General features: G+C 43.3%; 1 long non-coding RNA gene across 10 annotated transcripts in view; it reads right to left on the minus strand.

Moving 5' to 3' along the window:
- Positions 1–19,184, minus strand: part of LOC148380022 (uncharacterized) — a 199,698-nt gene that overhangs the window by 146,345 nt on the left and 34,169 nt on the right. For all 10 annotated transcript variants that reach the window (XR_015855111.1, XR_015855110.1, XR_015855112.1 and 7 more), the window contains one exon: positions 18,420–18,472. This is a non-coding gene — a long non-coding RNA (uncharacterized LOC148380022). The remainder of the gene's footprint in view (positions 1–18,419; positions 18,473–19,184) is intronic.

Genomic DNA, 19,184 nt, shown 5'->3' on the forward strand with positions numbered 1-19,184 from the left:
TAGGATATTTCAGGCTGTTTGCCGAGACTTTATTTGCATTCGGAACCGCAATATATCATCAGCTTTAAGGCCAAGAGTCTGCCAGTGGAGTTTTTTTTTTTCCACAGGACAACTTTGGTGGAGCAGTTTAGAATGTGGGCATGAAAGTGAAGGGCCTTGGGTTCAAAGACATTCATCTGGGGGGATGTACGGCTTGGAAAGGAGCAAAATGTACTAGTTTGTTACTAAGGAGTCATGGAAGTAATTTTTTTTGCTACTCAAGGCAAATAAAAAGTGAACTGTTATGTCAGTTTGGTGACAGAAATGAGTTTTGGAGCCTGAAAAAGCAAACTTAAGGGACAAAGAAAAACAAAACTGTCTCAAAGTGAATTTAGGTTGGAATGGAATCATCTTCTTACAGAATAAATGTTGTTTTATTAAAACTGTGCTCGTCTCAAATCGTCTTTACCCATTGAAATGAATTGAAATGTCATTAATTCATTTCAGTTTGCCGCAAAATCAGCAAATTAGCTTGTACCGTATTTTCCGCACTATAAGGCGCACCGGATTATAAGGCGCACCTTCAATGAATGGCCCATTTTAAAACTTTGTTCATATATAAGTCCATATATTTGGACACGCCTGCCGTAGTGGCTCAATATTGGTCCATATATATATATATAGAGAGAGGTTTTTAGGTGCGCCTTATAGTGCGGAAACTACGTATTTATTTTTATATTATTTATATATTGCCTTACATTATGACAACATAATGAATGTATGCCATATTTTTTGTTTTAATTCAATGGACATCGAGCTACACGTGCTGTTTATCCGTTTGTGTTGAAATATTCTGCTTTCGCTATAACACCCATTTATTTTATCGAGCGCGAACGCCACCTATTGTTTAAATGTGGACGTGAAACATTTGTTCATGACAATAAACGTTAATTTTGACTACTGTGACCTGTTTCTATCTAGAAAATGAATCAAAAGAAATAGACACAACCTGAAAATGCATGACACACTCCCCCCCCCCATCCCTTTGCCTTCAGCTTTTTGTCTTCACTTAACATGTTACATAGAGTGACAAATGACGTCGCTGTGAGGGTTACACGATAACAGCAATATCGCCATGAACCCAGAGCATGTAAACAATTGGGAACAGACAAACACACACGACTGGGCCGGGCTAAGCAAGGAGAACATGATTCGACCGGACAGCCAGTGTCAACCCATGGGGCATTTCAGCAGTGTTATGATGCGTAATCATTCAGTTGTCTAAGGAGGTGTGTGTGTGTGACTGTGTGTGTGTATGTGACAGTGCCGCCATGCACAGGTCATTCCATAGCAATGCCCAGGGTGCATTGCATTGATTAGCGTCTGAGCGTCGGGCACATCTTGAGGCTGCAATGTAGCGGCGCCGCTTCAATGACACGAGTGGAGGGTGGTGGTGGGGGGGGGCGTATATGTGTGTTTTTGAAAATGCCCCTCATAATTATCATAGCTATATTCATACTATTGTAGCATAAGCATTCCAGTCTGACATTCCAAGAACCAACACAAAGAAAAAAAAAATGCCTCATATATAAGAAATTGAATCTTTTATAAGAGATTTGCTGGAAGGGTACCTCTGATTTCACGGTATTATTGTGACACGAACATCCACAATGGTTGACGGCCCGGCTAACCCGCAATAACAATGTGTCAGTGTATTGTGTATTTTTTTTCCAATATATTTCGCTTTGTTACGACGCAGACAAGCATGAATGTAGCCACTGCCTGCAATCGGTTATGTGAGCCTCTTCTATCAAAGAGCGCGCAGATTTGTTTGTTATACAACACTGAGTCAGTGACACGAAGCTTTACAGTATGTGCAGTAAAAAAAAAAAAAAAAAAAAAAAAAAAAACTCGGCCAAGCGGACAAAATTGAACAGTTTTAACGGCAGCCGTTACATTTACATAAGTGAACATTATATTGGAGCAGATGAAGCTGGCCTGGACTGACCAGACGTAAAAAAAAAAATGATTTCATAATGTTGTTGTAGCCTAGGGGGGGATTTTCGAGAAGAGGGAAAATCAGAGGGAAGACAGAAATAAGGGCTGTTTGTGTTCGTCACCCGCACATACAGTCGAGTAGGTCTGTGTTCATTGCCTCACTTTTTCTGTTTTTCTTATGCTTTTGTCTCCCCGGGCTGCGGGTTTCTTTCCTAGCCCAAGGAGTCTTATCTAAGCAGGCCTCTTGAGAAAACAGAGAGTGAAAAGCGCACAGTGTACTGAGGGCTATCAACAGGTCAGCTCTGCCCTGCACACTAATGAGTCACACATTCTTTGAAAATGCAACCACTTCAACACTTCAGGCCACATTTGTGCAAAAAAAAAAAAAAAAAAAATGCCAGCAGGACAAAATCCAATTCTTGAAATAAACAGCTTCAAATAAACCCGCCTCAAATAAACAGCAATACTTTTAATTGAAGTCACCTCAGGTAACTCAAATGTGGGCCGGGCTAAAACAAAACAAGCTGCTTATGTGTTACGTCACCCCGTATGGAGTCATCACAGGTGAGACGGGAATCCGCAAGGGGGGGACCGGCACCAAAAAAAGCTCCATCCCCTCTGAGGCTCTGCTAAATCCTCACTTCCTCCAGAACCATCTGGTCGGCCCCACTTGCATGTACACCAGTGAGGGGAAGTTGACCTCATCCATTCCCGACATGTCCCCAAAATGCATATTTACATTAACGACACATAGCCATGCGGTTGCCTCAGCATCACATTACTGGAGCGTGATGTTCCCAGCTCCAGGGCCAAAACTCTGTGACTCCCTCTGCATGTATGTGTGTGTGTGTGTGTGTGTTTGCAAACTGCTGAGCACAAGCCAGCGACCGGGTTCACACCGGATTAGCTGTGAGTTGGCTAAACACCAGATAGCAGAGATAACAATGTTTGTGCCCGTAGGTGTGTGTTGGATGGGAGGTAGTGAGTGAGGTGGAGGTGTGTGTGTGTGGGGGGGGGGAGCTGATATCAGCACGAATAAGCCAAAACACTGATAAGGCTTTTTCAGCATCGGTACTTCTAATGGTCGGTTGGATGCTAACGAATAGTGATGCTGTTTACTGACCTTTAAATTCAATCGTCAAAGTAAGTAGATATAAAGAGAGAAGATCAGCCTCCTCCCACGAGTCCAAGCCCTGCACTTCCCCTACCTTTCCTCCATCGTTCCTCCCTGGAATAAAGGCCGTAAAGATGAGGATTCGCCTCGCCGTGGGAGGGGAAGGCTCCTCGTTGTTCCCCAGCCTATAGATTGATGTCAAAATGTTTAACTCGCAAAGGGGCCTTGCATCAAAGCCTTAGCCGTCTGATCTACGCGGTGTAAATCTTCCGCGGGACCCCATTGATGTTTCTCGTTTTTACCTGTGAAAGAAGACGCTAATCCCCTTGATGCTCGCCAAGGTGATGCGTACATTCAGGGGGCGAGAGGGGAGGACCGCCTGTCTGTCAACGCCACCTAAACAAAGCCGCCTCTTCTTAGCCAACGCGTGCCAACATGGAAATAACAAAAGCATCTCTTTGGAGAAAGCGAGATGGAACGCGGGAGCTGTCGAACATCCTTCCTGACATAAGAAATGTGGGAACGGAGCTCGCCCCGACTTTGAACAAACACTAAGAGGATTGGCAGCCTCCACTGGCCTGCTGTACAAATGTCGTCGCAATAGTGCAAGTAATGCCGATTGAGGCTCATTTTCAATAAGCGAGAGATTATTTCAGCGGGTTTGACATCAAATGATCATCCAACAAGCATTGTTGGCGATGAAAAGCGTACGGAGACGGGCAATATGAAATCAAAGCTAAGAAAGAAGCTTTGTCATTTATTTAAAGCAGCATTTTGTAGACACGCTCTGGTTGTCAGTCTTGTGGAAGGAAGGCATAATAAAGAAGTACAACTGTAATCTCCAGTGGAATATTTCATATTGGCCTGGATTTGCTCTTAGGGTCTACTTCAACGAACGCAAAACTGGCTAAAAAATATATTGCAAGGGCCTTCAAAATATTAATAAAAAAAAAAAAATGTCAGGTGTCTGATAGCTTAATATTTTACAAATGCCACTCACTGGCTTGCTAAGATTAGCCGCAAATTAAAGCCTCTCTGTCTTTGTCACCTTCACATACACACAAACATGCAGGACTCATCTTCATGTGGGAGTGTGAATAGAGAAGGCTCCAGTCTCCTCTAAATCCCTAAAAGCTGTCATTGACTTCAAATACTACACACACACATGCACACAAACACACACACAAGTCTTCACAATGCCTCTGCCAACGTCTGGCTCTATAGGATGCTTTAATATGGCCCCTACAGGCCAGATAACAAAGCACTCATCTCAATTTAAGGTTCTATAAACATAAAATAAGCCAATGCCCCTAGAGTTATTTCAATGTTAGATCAGAAAATATATTTTTTAAATTTGACCTTAAAATGACAGCATTTTTTTTTTAAATGCCTTTTTCCCCTGAAGTTGTTAGTTGTTCAATGCAGAGGATAAAGAATATATGCTATATTATTGTGGTTGTTTTAAAAAGGCAAAATCATCATTCTTCCAATTTTAAACAAGAACTTTTTACGTGTAATCTTGCGGCGTGGGATTTCTTGTAGATAAGGTAACCGTGTCAAAGTGACACAGTGCGTTCATATGCGAGTGTGTGTGTGTGTGGGGGGGGGGGGTGAAGAGGGGTGAGGGGGCATATAATCTATTCTGTGACCCACATTTACGTGTTGAAAGGCAACAAAACTACATTGCAGCCCTCCCATCCAATTTCACACCACATCACTGTCTGTGTGTGTGTTGGGGGGGGGCGAGCAAGCGAGAGAGAGAGAGAGCGATAAAAGGACTGAGTTATCCATCTTATCCAGAGATGTTTTGAAAGAAACTATTAATAAATGTATGAGAGCCAAAAGAAAAGGGATCATTCTGCGGCTTTGCAAAAAATAATATCAAGAACAGGAGAATGGCTGAAAAAAAGAAAAAAAAAAAAATCACAGCTTGTTAGCATTCTCGCAGACACCGCTCGCTATACGGCCTCACGGATAGACGTTATCTCTGGTCAGCTTTCTGATTTATTATTCGCAGCTCGGTGAGAAAGAACGGTGGCGAGATCAACCGTAGTCACAATATGTCCCGCGGCGACAGCATCCTATTGGCGTGCAAAATAAAGATTAATAAGCAGCGCGGCGGCGTGCATTCAAGAGAGGCTGCAAAGTTAGCAAAAGCCGGCGCTTTGATTTTTTGAAAGCTTATATTGGATGCAAAAGAGATTATGTGGGGGGAAAAAAAAGGAGATGTATTATTCAATGTCAGGTTATGGACACTAAGCATTCAAAATATTAGGCACCCCCCTAAAGTTTTGTCCTACTGCTGATTTGCAGGTGTACCTAATGTAGTGTCCAGCGAGGACATGTTTGTTGATTACGAGCCGGTTCAATAAAAACAAATCTCGTTTGTTCTTTTGGGAGCGTCTGTTGTCTTTGACTCTACAAGCAAAAAGACAAGCGCGGCGGCTTATTGCTTTATTCAAATTTCTCGTCCTGCAGGACACACACATCCGAGTGTCCGCAGAATGACGGGGCCCTGACTGAAATGCTAATAAATTCAGAGGGAAATTGCTTTGTGTTTATCTGTAATATGACAAAATGGCTCAACTTTGATCCGCGACCCTTGTCGAAGCTTGCGAAAACATCACCGCTGGCATTTCAAATGCTAATTCCCCATTGTGCGCGGCTTTATTAGATAATATGGCAACGCAATATGTGGACAATGAAAACACGAGATGCTGACGAGAAAAGATTGTGTGGAATGGAACGGCGAGGGCCATCTTTGAAAGTCGGATTTATGAACTGTGTTTGATATTGAACAGATAAACATGTCAATAAATGTTTGGATTTTCTGTTCTCGTTTATTTTCGATGGTAACACATTTGGGTTTGGGAGACGCTCTGGCAGGCAGGGAATATTTAACAAGCCAAATAGCCTTGCTTTTTTTTTTTTCCCCCCCCTTTCCTTTTTAGGTACTCAGCAGTTGCTATGCAACAGCATCCACCAAAGTGCCAGGTTCAGGGCTACATTCCTCCTCAGAAAAGGAACATGAATTGAGGTGTGCACTCCAGATTCCTAATTAGCAGAAATTCCAAAATTTTGATGGATTTGACGAAATGTTCGCCCGCTATCTTTACGGCCTTGGTTTTGTGGCGAGCACATTGTGTTCATTCAGTCGATTCAGCTCTGCTCATCAAGAAATCACTTTTTCCCTTTTTACTGTGATCATCTTTGTCTGCACAAACACACACACACTACCTACCATACTTCGTCTGTGAGCAGGCAGACTGTCTGTATAATTGGGTTATTCTTTTCTTCACTAGTCTGATGCACTGAGACACACACACACGCACACACAACTAGTTTGATATGTGAAGACATTCACGTACAGATTGTTGCTGAGGTAGGGGATGTGCTCTCATGCGTGCTTTCATTTAAAGAAAGCCCAACGTTGGGATAGGACAAGCATCCACTCACATATCAATCCAATCATACGTATCTCCGTGCTCAAAATCCTGTCGTAAGGTCGACCTGTATGTTCTCATCAGCCGAGCGTGCGATGTGGCGACATATCGTGACTGCGTACAGTGGATGTGTTTTTTTTTTTTTTTTTCCCAAAGCCGGCAAATGCATATGGACAGATGCACACGGGAATACAGTGTGTGATGAAAGGGCACATTTTCCCAAGGTTTAGTGAAGAGCGCACTCGCCCCCTCCCCCCTATGTCCGCCTCCCCTGGATGTGTCGCTTTACCACAAACCTGGACCTCAGTGAGGTGACCCCGTTTTAATGTGTTTTGAAAAGGTCTCGGCGGTGCCGTCGACTTCTTCCGAAAGGATCGGATGCCGTGGCTAAGCTTCAGTGTGATACCGCTAGACACGCAGAACGTTCACATGTTGGACCACTGACACCTCTCTCACGCAGGCATTCATTACCAAAGAAAAAAAAAAAAAGGAAATATCAAAAGGCAATAGCATGCCTGAGCGGACGTCAAACAATTCAGCTAAAGGCTTTAAACTTGTTTGAAACTGCTTCTGACACACTAGACCGTGCTGGACCAGACTTTTTTTTGCTTTCACCTAATGAGGAACAACAGAAAGAAAAGAAAAAAAAAAAGTGAGCCAAATCTCCTCAGGCTGCCAACAAAGTCCACACGTTCTGTCAGACATGAAAAAAGATGAAGAGGAGACGAAAGGCCTTGCAAGTTGGTGACGGACGGCAACATGGAGCGTACAAAAGGTAGCCGAGCAATACAAAGAAGCGAAACGTGCGGTTTGCTTACCGTATTTTCCGCTTTATAAGGCGCACCGGATTATAAGGCTCACCTTTAATGAATGGCCCATTTTAAAACTTTGTCCATATATAAGATATATACATTTGGTCCACGGGCCGGACTTTGTATACGCCTGATATAGTGGCTCAATATTGGTCCATATATAAGGCGCACCTGATTATAAGGCGCGCTATCGGCTTTTGAGAAAATTGGAGGTTTTTAGGTGCGCCTTATAGTGCGGTTGCATGACAATATTGGCTTAAGCTATTTATTTACTATGTTTAAGAAAGTTAAGTTGAAGAAAACCGAAATAGGGCATCGCCTCGATTCGTCCCTTTGACAGATAGGTGCAACCCAGCGAGAGCATTAGTATGTATTAGCTCGCAGATGGACTCTAGCATTCCCCCGGCGCTCCCTGTGATGATGAACCATGTTCCTTTTTATCAGACAGGACACACTCGACACTCTTCCTCATCTGCGTCGGTCTCAATCCCACACAAGCGCACCTCCTCGCCGACAGTCGCGTGCCAAACGCTCAGCCGCTCTTTCAAAGCGTCTCCCCGGTGAGCCAAACCAATCAGGAATGCATCCGTCTTTAACTTCAAACATGCATCATCAAGCATCGGTGCGCATATGGAGAAGCCCACCATGCCGCCCGGCCTGCATAGCGATGTCGCCGGGCTCCGGGGGAGTCGCTTAGCTGCGCTGACAACATTACGGGTTCTGTTAATTACTGCTTGATGCATGTGTCCCTTAAGGAACTTAAGTCCTAATAGCAAAAAATAAATGAAAAAAATAATAAAGTAAATGTATAGAAAAAAATAAAAATTTATGTATTTATTTATTACTGCTTGATGTATGTGTCCCTTAAGAAACTTAAGTCCTAACAGCAAAAAACAAATTGAAAAAAAATAATAAAATAAAGTAAAATGTATATAAAAAATTAAAATATTTATTTATTTATTTATTTATTTATTTATTTATTTATTTAGTACTGCTTGATGTAAGTGTAACTTAAGGAACTTAAAGCAAAAATTCAATGAATAAAATAAAATAAAATAAAAATGTATATAAAAAGTAGAATAAAAATGTATTCATTTATTTATTCATTTAAATATATACCCAAAATTACTAAAATATATAAATATAAAAATATGAAAACATTAAACTAAAATGTACCTAAAAAATAAAATTTTATTTATTTATTTACTTATTTATTTCTCACATGTTGGCTTGGAGGCAGCGCAAACACAATCACACTGACCTCCAAAGAAAGTGTGCACCTTATAACACACACATATATGTTTTTTCTCCTCACCCCTGATGCTCTTGACCTCCATCAGCTAACTCCCCGGCAGGTTGCGCACCCTTCCCCCGTTCCGCTACTCCGAGCAGCGGGTCCGGCCGGGCTTTGAGTGATTATCCCGAGAATATCCTGACATGCTTCCCCGGGCTACTCTTGAGTCAAGTCGCAGAGCTGCTGAACCAGAATACCTTTTCCCTGCATTGTATACACGCTACCCCCGAGGCCTTTCGTTTCCAAGCCGGGGAAAATAGTTTCTGTTGTTGTCGTAGAATCATGAGGCTGAAGATGGTGGGGAATTCATAGACAGTCAACTATAGTTAAGGGGGATGCTAAATTAGCATCATACTAGGCCAGATGGTGGATGTAGCTGCGGGTTGAAACATATGGACATGGAAAAGCACAGCAATTGGCTATCAATTCGAACCTGCACACGCGTGTGTGTGCATGCATGAAAACACACACACGCATCCACCGTCTGTTACCTCAGCTAAGCACGCCGTAGGGCTCGAGAAATGTTTCGCGGACAGATGATGCAATACTGTCATATTATGGATCAGAGTGGCTGTGACTGAGGAAAATACATCTAAAGAGTGTTCAAGAAGACGACATAAAATTTAGAAATGTGACAATACGAAGAGTGAAATGCTGTTTGCCATTTCTTCTCCCACCTTCGCATTTTCTCATCGTTCTTCTTCAATTTCCTACCTCTCCTTTTGTCAAGTCTAATTGAGGGGAAGTTATCGTAATCTATATGTGTCTCGGTGATTGACACAAATGCATTTTCTTCCCCAAGCCCAATCCTCCCCACACACACACGCCATTAAACAGACAGGACCTATATATGTCACAATGATGGAGCAATCACTCCCCACCTTCAGCGTATACAAAAGAAGAAGGGGGGGGGGCGTTTAAAGCGAGGCAGTCATTGCAGGGGGGCGTGATGGCTTTGGCGTGTATACGTGCTGCCAACTAAATGGCTATACAGTTGATTGTTCGGGGTGGGGGGATTCGCCGAAACTTCCGCCAAGATGCCGCCACTTCTTGCAGCGGGGAGTGGAGATGATGTCCTAGCCCGAGGCTCAGAAGATGCAGCAGGGCCCTAATGGGTAAGTTTCTTCTTCCCGCATGTGGGAGATGCTTGACATCTCTACAGGTAGGGGATTGCAGCCATGTTTAGGAGTGAGGTGAAGGGAAAAAAAAAAATGGAGAGCCACACAATTAGGTTGAGTGGGGGGGAACGTAAATTGAGAGACTGAGGAATCAAGACTTAAACCAGGCTTGACACTCCTTTCCCTCACAATTCATTTCCCTTTTACGAACGGCGACACCGGCAGCTAATAATCTGCCTCCGTCTCTCCACCAGCGACCAATGGAAGAAGACACCGGCAACAATTCTCATTTAGCTTCTGTCTATCTACAAGCGGAGATGCGGGGCCAACACCGACCCCCCGCACGAAATGCCGGAGAGAGACGGCCAACTCTCCCGAACCCCGTGGATGATTTCAAATTTAGAATCATTAACACATCCCGAGCACATCTGCAGAGCGGCGAGTAAACATGAAAGCGACTCGCGGCCTGGCAGCGCTCCTCCTTTACAGATTAGGTCTTGACATTTGGAGTCAGAGCTGGGAAAATGTCAGATGGGTTATGACAGGAATGGTGATAGGCAGATTATGAGTGACCTCTGACCCGCGACGTCTGAAATGTCAGAGCTCACTCAACTGTCGGCGGGCTAATGTGCGTTAAGAAAGGGCTGAAAAATAGAGGGATAGAAAATACTTGAGTTGCGGTGAAGTCTTCAAATATTTGAAACTGAACCGAGAGGGCTCATTCATTTTTACTCAAGTTAGAATTAATCATTAAAATCCACAAAAGCGGCAGAATTGCCCTCAAGTAAGTAATGAATTCATTATTTCCACTTCTCAAAAGTTTCCTCACCTAGCCCAAAAAAAAATAAAGAACTTCACCTGAGTCTCCATCCAAATTGTTCTGAATGATCGTTTTGTTTGTTTATCTGGACCAATGCCCTTTTGAGATTTCCCATGATGCATCTCTTCCAACTCATGTCTCATCCTGAAGCAACAGTGATACATTGCAAACAAAAGGCAAAATCAATACCAAAGGAATTTGGGATTTGTTTCCACGGGATTAATTTGTCAAACGAATGCATTTCCGTACACAATATAGCAACATTACATAAGAGCAGATTAATATCCTTTATCATTGTCTGTCCGCCTGCTTGGCTTTGCTTTGCGGCAAACGACTAATTGATTATGATTTAGTAGCAGCCAAAGCATGAAGGAGCCAAGAAAGTAAGCAAGGGGGGGGGGGAGAGCCTTGAAGCGTTTTCACTTCAGCCTACTTCAATCTCTCCTCGGGTGCTATGACACTAACCAGATTACCTTCTGCCATTGCATCAGCCTGCAGCAATCAATATGTACCATTAGCGCTAAACACGCTTTAATTAGTGATGTATGCGGGGGCCGCTCGTTTGCTTATTCACAACGAGAGACCCCGAGACGCTTTACCTGGTCTTCATCTATAAAACAAATTAACAAATGATTCCAAGGTGGAGATTGTCGTTCTCGTTGGTTCGAAAAGTTACAATGGGCAACCGGAGGATGGAAGTCTTTAGCATTAGCGATGCCGAAAAAAAAATCCGATTCCACTGCGCTCTTTTTTTGTAAGAATTACAAAACGCCAAATAAGCAAAGAACTGATATTGAGCCGCTCATTGAAATTTGCCAGCGTTCTGTTTCCGTTTCTCTTTCAATAGCGTGTTGAATTTCAATGAGAAAACAGCTCAGCTCGCTGAAGAGGCGGTAATGATCTCTGGCTGTCTGATTTCATGTTGGTGCATTTACATAAAAATGTTATGCCGGGGAGATGAGGAAAAAAATTAGCCCCTTTTAAGGCCCATTGCTAAAAATACTGTGGATGTTGCAACACAACGGCAACATGTGTTGTTGAATGCTGATTTGAGACGCCCTGCGGCGCTAGACTACTTGTGATCTATTTTCTCTCTTTAAAAAAAACAAAAAAAACAATTGTACTGAAAGAGAAGCACGATAAAAACTGACCAGCAACCAACGTATTGTTGATTCAATTCAGCTGCTTGTTTTGAACGCAGTCGGCGGAGATTAACGTGGCTGACAACCCACTTGAAAACACAAGATGATCCGCAATTCATTCCCGTCGAGATTAAAATGCATTTTCGTGTAACATGACAAAATAGATCCACGTTCGGTAGCCCATATTGAGGCCACGCTAAATTAAAGAGTCTTGTTTTCTTTCCTTGATACTTCCAAGGTCAGCGTCTTTGTGTCGGGTCGTTGACTGTCCGTTTTCTTTCTCGCCACCTTTCCGAAGAAAGCGGGAAGGGACGTGTGAGTGACAAGCCGTGTTGCTGAGCAGAATTGTGCGTGTAAGCAGGAGTTAGGTTCAGGGGGGGTTGGACGTCAGGGCAAAACCTATTAATATGTCTGAGCCTGCATCTCCAAATCTTGTTACTCTGAACTGATGCAACAGGAATGCAATAGGACGCCCCCCCGTCCTCTCGCCTTCCTCCCCTCCATCCATCCTCTCTCTCTCCCTTCTCCAAGGCTTTCTCTCGCTCGCCACCTGCACTTCTTCTCTTGCCTCTGGACACACTCTATCTCCCTCTATTGTTCCAATTCCCGTCTGAAAATCTCTTTCTCTCAATCCACATCACGGTTGCTAGGCACCCTCCAAGCCTTTTCGTTCGCAGTCTTCCTTAAGTAAAATGTTTTTTTTTCCCCTTACCAATTTGTTGACATGAAGCGGACGACTCGCTTTTTTTTTGTTGCCGTGCATTTTAACGAGATGTGAATATATAATAGGGTTGGCACTAATTGCCAAATTGATTAGGAGGTACAAAGGAAGTAACGCAACAATATAATATAATATAATAATATATTAATGTAACATAACATAACATAACATAACATAACATAACATAACATAACATAACATAACATAACATAACATAACATAACATAACATAACATAACATAACATAACATGATATAATATAATATAATATAATATAATACATAGATTAAAAAGAATGATGAGGTTCCTAAAAATATGAATTTTTCTTTCCAATATGTTCTATGTGATCCTACATCAATATCGTAGTAAATTTGTATTTCCAGCTACTCTGCGATTTTCACCCCTATGTGAACAAATCCCGATCAAGCCCCGATAACACAAAAGGTGAAAGCGCCGCTTTGCTAATATATGTCACCTGATATCTTTTAGCCTCCATGTCAAGTCAGAGTAGTGTCAAAGACATACTGGTGACATATCTTCCTTCCCAGTGGGGGGAAACCAATGCGTCGTCTTCCTCTTGCACTTACATCAGACTTTTGCCTGGAGTCTCGCCACTGTAGGGATTTGGCTAATACTCTGTATTCCCAACATGGATTGCCAGGCTTTTCCTTAAGGCACATAAATCCCCCTGTGGTGAGCGACCATCCATTGTCGCAACACCCCGGGACTACTGCTGCGCTCTCTCAGGGGAACTCGTCTCCCTTGGACTTGGATAAGTTATGAACGGTGCCATCCCCCTTCTGCAATAATAATGCGTTTGGACACCGAGGTGCGGGCCTAAATCATTTTTTTTATTGATATCAAATACGTGTATGAAATCCATTGTCTTGGCATTTATTAATGATGAACTACTTCATCATGTGAGCAGAGGCTGTGATTAAATGTGTTGTTTTTATGGCGTAATTGAAGGAAGGCACGATAAAAGTTGCCTTGGGCTTTTTTTTTTTTCGATGGTGGAATGCATGTAAGGGGCTAAGTAAGAGGTGGGCTGCTGGAAATAAGGCTTACAACTCCCTTGGCACCCCTGCAATGCCACGGCTCTTAGATTTGGAATGTGAGCAGGTATCAGACACAACAGCTGTAAATTCGGTCCTGTCTGGGAAATCACGGGAATAACTCGACTCTACCAGTCATAAATCTGGCTCAAATTGGTCTTATATGCGGTCAAATAAAGCTATTCCACTGCCTGTGCCTGCACATTAGAATGTCTGCTCACTCCTGGTTGGATGGAGGGAATCAAATAAAAAAAAAAAAACATGTAACATCATTTGGGACATGCATTAAACATGCTGTGTGAGCAGGAAATCATGTCATGTCAGCGCACGCACGACAGAAAAGCAAACAAAAGGTAAAAGGCAAATGAAAAAGTATAGAGCCGTTTTCATAGAGGATAAATAATATATGCCTGCGAGTGTCATTATATTGTCAGCCAACACGTGTTGATAAATTACAAGCACGTTCCAGAGCAGAATTTTGAACAATACCAGACGATCCAACCTATAATCATATGGAATTAAATTTTAAAACCGCATTACATCCAAAAAAATGATTTTTCCCTTTCACCGCACCCTTCTAATTGTGGCAAAAGCCTGACATACAAAAACATAATTATTCCTCCATGAGTACGTTCCAGCACACATCACACATGCAAGTTCATGTGGTGAGTTGCCACCGAGTGCCGAGGAATAAAATCCCTTCTTCAGCACGGCGAAATTTTACACTCGAGCGTCACCACCTCCGCCTTTTGACTCGACTGTTTGTCTGTCGGGAGCCGAGCCCCGTCTTCAATTATTCACCCGTGATGGCTTTTCAACTGGAGAAGCTCCCCTGGCTCTTACGTTGGCCCCCCCACATGCTGTGCTCTCCTTTCTCCAACTTTCTCCTCTTTTATTCCCCGCCCGCCTTTCATGCCTCAAACCTTCTCCCGCTTCCCTCTGCATCCCTATTTACATCTCTGGCAATCTTGAGGTATCCCGCTTGACAAGTGATGGCTGAGCGTCTCTCTCGCGCCTCCCTCCCTCGACCCCTCCAACCTAGCTCGGCGAACTCTCCACCTTCCGCGCGCGCAATTTCCTCTCATGTCAGGAGGAACCTGTAGGCATCCGTGTGCCACTTTTGATCATTGCCTTTGCCGGGAAGCCTCATCGCCTTGCTCTGCCTCCGAGGCAGGGAGGGAAAGAAGAAAGAAAAGGCAGAAGAGAGGAAAGTAATTTCTAGTCTGGGGAGCTCGGCGGAGAACCGAGCTGGCACATGCCGCTCTCAGGCAATAAACAAAACAATGCTTGACAGACCCGTACATTTTTTTTTTTTTGAAACGACAAACTTTTTGTTATTCTTAGCCGTGCGAGAGAAGGAAAGATTTGTCGCAGTTATCGCAAACAGATGAGTCGCTACGAAAATATTAAAGGGGACATATGGAGAATTGTCTAATTGGTCTCTGGAGTGTCTGGCCATCCATCAGTTGTGACATGTCGAAAAAAAAATTGTTCTCTGCTTACTTTGGAAAACACGCATGGGTGAACTATTCTGCCCCGCTGTTACGCAACAGTACATCCAATTTATATATCATAATATAATCAGCGGGTGAAGATCCATAGCCACTTTCAAGCAAACTATAACGATCAAAAACATGACTATAATCGCAGCAATAAACGAATTATTCAATAAAGTAAAAACGATTGCAAGAACTAACTGGGAACTTTTTTCGCTCTTGTCCAACTCAAACATTAACGGCTCATCTGGGATTATGGCTGCGTTATTATGAGATTATGGTTTCTGCACACACTTAGCCAGTAGACTAATTTGTGCCCTAAATGGCGCCTTGAGGAACACCACATAGCATGTTTAGCTAGAACTGCCAGAAGAAAAAAAAAATTAAAAACATTCTTGTAAATGGTGCCAGACGGCCCAACCCGGAACGGATCATTATATTTTGTCTATTGCGAGTTACGCCAATGCGGTTGTCATTTCCCTTTACGATGCCACTGCACACGCTTTTTTAATTCCTTTTAAGATTTCATCTACGGCTGCCCACAGATTCTCAAACTCATCCACATGCACATTTTGGCAGGGGGCGACCGTTTTATGGGTGATTGCTCGTACATGCTGAAATGGTTGTTAAGAGTAGGAGATCTGCCCGTTCAGAGTGGAGCTTCATCAGTCACTCTGTCATTATGCCGCACACACACGTCACTAAGTGTTGCCTTGTGTGTTTTGGCAGGTCACACCGAGCCTCACAGGCCAACCAAAGTTGGCTGGGCGAGGGTTGTTAAACCTCACGGGGGCAACCTATGGTCATTTAAACACATCAACGTCCAACTGTGGTGCATTTACGCACACAATTATGCACACGGGGAGCCAAGAGAAAAGCCGTGCCATGTCAACGCTGATGCAACAGTGCGGCAATTTGGATCCCGATGATATGAGTCATGACGAAATTTATTTCATACACCTGCACGTAAAAAATGATCAATAAAATAATGCTCAGGCTGCAACATGTTCCTGATTTTTCGCTATTAAAGTCATAATAAAGGGAATAATTATATGGGTGATTTCAATAAGTGAGTGTCTGGGAGGGGAGGGGGTGGGGTGGGGTGCAGACAGCACAGATTGCTTGATTTTTTTTTGGAAAAGTGATTCAAAAGAAGGACTCGGTGAGCGCGCCAAGCTCAATGTGGCAGACAGATGAGTCATGAAGTGTCCCAGAGCCTCCACGACAGGCTGCGCAGACGGCAGCCAGGAGAGGCGCAACGAGAGGTTGGACAAAAGGGGAGGACGTGTATCGACCAAGGGAGAGAGCACCTGTCTTGTAAAAGAAGACTTTTTTTTTTTTCAAAATGATGTCATCTTGTCACTCCATGAAAAAAAATCACAGTTCTTTGGGACTTTTTCCTCATTATATCTGGATTGGGGAAAAGTGGGGGGAGGTGACTTTTCTGCATGAGCGTGCATATGTGAGAATGTGATTATGTGCGCTCGTGTGTGTCTGCTCTTTCTAATCTTAAGGGAATGTGTGTGCTTCGTTCCAACCCCAGCGAGGTTTCCCCCTGCAGGACTAACACACCCTGAAACCTCCCGTCACATATCCCCCTTTTCACGTTACCTCCGCCCTTCCCCTTTGGCCCCTCCTTTTGCCCTCTTTAACCACGACACTTTGAATCAAGCAGAAATTAATGCAGATGATGCATTCACTCATTGTCTCCTGGATATTAAGATGACAGCGGGAAAACCCCTGACGTAAAGCTTTTAGGGGTGCCGCGGGCTGTTTGTAGTTCCTGTTAGCGTAAATGCAAATATGTGCTTTCAAGTTCTCAACTATTTGCCCCCATGTGGTTTTATTAAAAAAGAAAAATCCTGTTTTGCACCTTCTTTTATATTTTTGCAGTAATCCACCACCTGGAGAGAGCAGAAAGGGGTTCTGGGTAATATACGAGCTAGTGTTTGATTGATGAGCCAATCAGAGCAGCACAAAGGATTTCATTAACAGACACCCTGGCCCAAATCACCAATCATCCGCACACACTTATCAACATTTGAAAAATATAAACAAGAACTCATCCAAAGTCACTTTTGCAAGTCTTCATCCACATCTGAGTGTGGGCAGAGGTGGTGTTATCACAAAGTCCGCTTTAGCACTCTTTTCATTTCATCGGAACGGGGCCAAGGGCAAGCAGAGAACGCTTATGGGTCACCGCTTTGCTTTTGGGAGAAAAAAAAAATCACTGCGGCAGAATCAAAATAACACGCATGCATTAATTCTTCCCTTTACACTTTTCGGGTAGTGTTTCGCAATCACATAGCGTTTGATGACGAGTCCGACTACAGAGAAGAAGGAAAAAAAGTGGACGGAATGAGTTCGTTTGAAAGTAAATTACTTGCTTCGCCCTGTGACCCCCCCTTCCCCCTTTTAGATCACCATTTTATTTTTCAAAATGGTGCTGAAACCCGCTCGAACAACAATACACAATGCATAATAATGGGCCATACTTTCTCATTAGGGTGACAGGGGTGTTATTGTCGTGCGTGTGTGTGCGCGCTTCGTTATTATTGATTGCAATAATAAGATATGTGGACGTACAGATTATTTGCATCCCTGAGCAGAGTTATTGTTATTGAAGAAGGGGAGGGGGGGGGTGATGTGATTATGACGGTCATATCTACACTGCCTGAGGCGAGATGCTGTCTGCACATGTGTGTAGGGAGGGGGCGAGGGAGGGAGGGGGGGGGGTGAGTGACCGAGCCGAAAAAGCGCATACCTGAATCTGTCCTGCCATTTTCATAGCATGTCTATGTCTAATTGGCTCCCACCTCTGGAATCTATTTAACACGGTTACCAAGGTGACAGCATCCATCGTCAACCGCGACCAGACCCAACCATGTCAGCTCACACGTGCCCCCCCACCCCCCTCCACACACACAATCGAAAACAGCGGGAAGTGTGCAAGCACTCCAATCCCTCTTAATTAGCTCCATCTATTAGCGGCAAATCCACTAATTAAAGCCGAGCCAAGACACGACCCGAAGAACGCTATCTGCGTATACCATATGGAGGCCGAAATGAGGAAGGGACCCAGAAATGACAACATGAATGCATGCTCACAAAGACATTTCTATTCAAGGACGTTACATTGACGAGCAGTCGTTGGGAGGACGAACAGCTACTAGCGGATGCTTTGTGGCGCAGAGGACAAGCAGCATTCATGACATGGACGCAGAGAATGTAAATAATGATGTCAAGTGGAAGGAAGAGCAATGAGTGGAGAAGAATGGGGCATGTGCAAAGAAAAAGTTGTCTAGTTGTCAAGCGCAATTGATTTCAAAATCCAGTCGGAAATTTGAAATAAACTTGTTGAACATGATAAGAGTCTGAAATGAATCATGATGCTAAGTGGAGGTTCCAAAAAAAAAAAAAAACATACCTGAACAGTACGAGTGGATGGTGAGAGCTGATTGGTTGACACGAGGAGAAGGGCTGATGAGAAAAAAAAAAACATAGGGTCAGGGTTTGGTTTTTTTTTTTCCCGGCAAGCACTTAACATGTGTTTTCATGTGTACAATATTTTTAATGCCATTAATGCAGATGGGCATTTTTCAAATGCATGATGGAAAAAACAGCTTTTTTAAAAGTAATAATCACAGTCATAATAAAACCTCAAGGCCGACAAGAGTTGCTCTGAAAAAGCTTTTTTCGTTCTTATTATATTATATGCCATCTCTTTTAAAAAGGAAACACCGGCTGCAAATCGTATTAAAAGGAAAAGGCTTTTGCATTTAAGTTCACTTCATCTCGGTTTTGTTCAGCGAGCGAGCAAAGACGAGTATTTTTTTTTTTTTTTTTAAAGATGTCGCGCTGTGATTGAAATCTTGACATTGATGAATGGAACGAAAGCCTGCTGCGAAGCTTTTCTGTTAGCCGCAGCCACTCACCCTTCCCGCCTCAATCCCTTTCCTCCTCCCTGTGTCCATCTTTTTAAAAGAGACAAGATGAATGGGAACAAACCAAACAGCGGGAGACAAAAGGAGTCATCAAAAGTATTACTGGCCAGGAAGATGAGGAACAACAATGATGGCAGACGGTGTACAAATATGCACACCCGCTTGCAAGCGAATCCCAGCAGGACGCCGCACATCAATTTAAAAACACTCACCAAATTTTTTTCAGGAATCATTACTGGAGTGATCTG

This window comes from Syngnathus floridae, chromosome 21 (assembly GCF_059516105.1).
Source record: "Syngnathus floridae isolate MCC-2025c chromosome 21, RoL_Sflo_1.0, whole genome shotgun sequence".
Classification (NCBI taxonomy): Eukaryota; Metazoa; Chordata; class Actinopteri; order Syngnathiformes; family Syngnathidae; genus Syngnathus; species Syngnathus floridae.